We start from the raw sequence: 1,990 nt of genomic DNA on the forward strand, positions 1-1,990 counted from the left end.
TTTTACTCCCTCGACTCCCTCGAGTGAATATTTTTACTCTATGCACTCCCTCGAGTGAATATTTTTACTCCCTCGACTCCCTCGAGTGATTAGTTTTACTCCCTCGACTCCCTCAAGTGATTATTTTTACTTCCTCGACTCCCTCGAGTGAATAGTGTTACTCCCTCGACTCCCTCAAGTGATTATTTTTACTCCCTCGACTCTCTTGAGAGAATATTTTTACTCCCTCGACTCCCTCGAGTGAATATTTTTACTCCCTCGAGAGAATATTTTTACTTCCTCAAGTGAATATTTTTACTCCATGCACTCCCTCGAGTGAATATTTTTACTCCCTCGACTCCCTCGAGTGAATATTTTTACTCCCTCGACTCCCTCAAGTCATTATTTTTACTCCCTCGACTCTCTTGAGAGAATATTTTTACTCCCTCGACTCCCTCAAGTGAATATTTTTACTTCATGCACTCCCTCGAGTGAATATTTTTACTCCCTCGACTCCCTCGAGTGAATATTTTTACTCCCTCGAGAGAATATTTTTACTCCCTCAAGTGAATATTTTTACTCCATGCACTCCCTCGAGTAAATATTTTTACTTCCTCGAGTGATTATTTTTACTCCCTCGAATCCCTTAAGTGATTATTTTAACTCCCTTGACTCTCTCGAGTGAATATTTTTACTCTCTCGACTCCCTCGAGTGATTATTTTTACTCCCTCGAGTGAATATTTTTACTCCCCCGACTCCCTCGAGTGAATATTTTTACTCCCTAGAGTGAATATTTTTACTCCCTCGAGTGATTTTTTTTAGTCCCTCGACTCCCTCGATTAATTATTTTTACTCCCTCGAGTCCCTCGACTCCCCCGATTAATTATTTTTACTCCCTCGAGTCCCTCGACTCCCTCGATGAAGTCAGTCCCTCATTAAATCAACAGAAAGGTCCGTTTTCATAGAACAACACTGTATCAAAAACAAAAAAATATCGATTTTTGGACTTATCAGTTTCTTCCCCTGGACCCTTCATATATCAGAGATGGAGTGGGTCGGTGGGTCAAGTGGGTCAAGTTTTCTGAGTGGGTCAGTGGGTCGTGGGTCAACCGCATGTGACCCACTGTGACCCACCACCCACGGTGACCCACTGTGACCCACCACCCACCGTGACCCACTGCGACCCACCACCCACCATGACCCACTGCGACCCACCGAATCAGTATGATCTACCTACCCTCTCTGCTCACTGCATTGTAGACAGTATCTTCTGAAGACTGCTAAATTTGTCTCCGTTTTACTTTCAAGACCTTCATTTCCCTTCCTTTTCCACTTGTTTCTGTCTACTTACCTGAGGTGAGTATATCTAACCAAATAAAAAAAGAACTTCAGGACTTTTGGATATTGATACTTGTAATTGTAATAATAGCAATAGGACTTCTACTACTACTTGGCTTTCGAGATCTGTGAGTTTTTAGAGGAGCTAACTACTGAAAAAAATACATTTTTGAATCACTGTAATATACAAATTATTATATAAAGAATTGAATGTAACTATGTGTGCCTGATCATCACGGTCAAATTGCAAAGTCAATGAAATTACTTTTGGTATATAGTTAGGCCTTAATCCAAACTGGGATGTTATATTAAGCGATGTTAAGGAATAAATAGCGCTTCGACCACATCTCCCATTGTTATCAGAAACTAGGATGGTGCAATCTAAATACCCGCCGCCGCATTCATTCTCTAACACTTTTATGTAAAATAATTAATAGTAAGAAACCTACTTATCTATCCTCTAAATTTAAATTTCTCGGCGATACTCAGCCACTAAATACCCGTTCTAAAGGAAATACAACACTCGCCGTTCAAACGCACAAATCTAATTTCTTTTCCAAATCTTTCACATTATTTGCCACCAAAGCTTGGAATGACACCCCTGAAAGCATCAGAAACTCTGGTTCAGTGTTGACTTTTAAACGTCGGCTTAAAGAATATCTTTCTAATGAA

Source organism: Thermobia domestica, chromosome 14, assembly GCF_964235325.1.
Source record: "Thermobia domestica chromosome 14, izTheDome1.hap1.1, whole genome shotgun sequence".
Lineage (NCBI taxonomy): Eukaryota > Metazoa > Arthropoda > Insecta > Zygentoma > Lepismatidae > Thermobia > Thermobia domestica.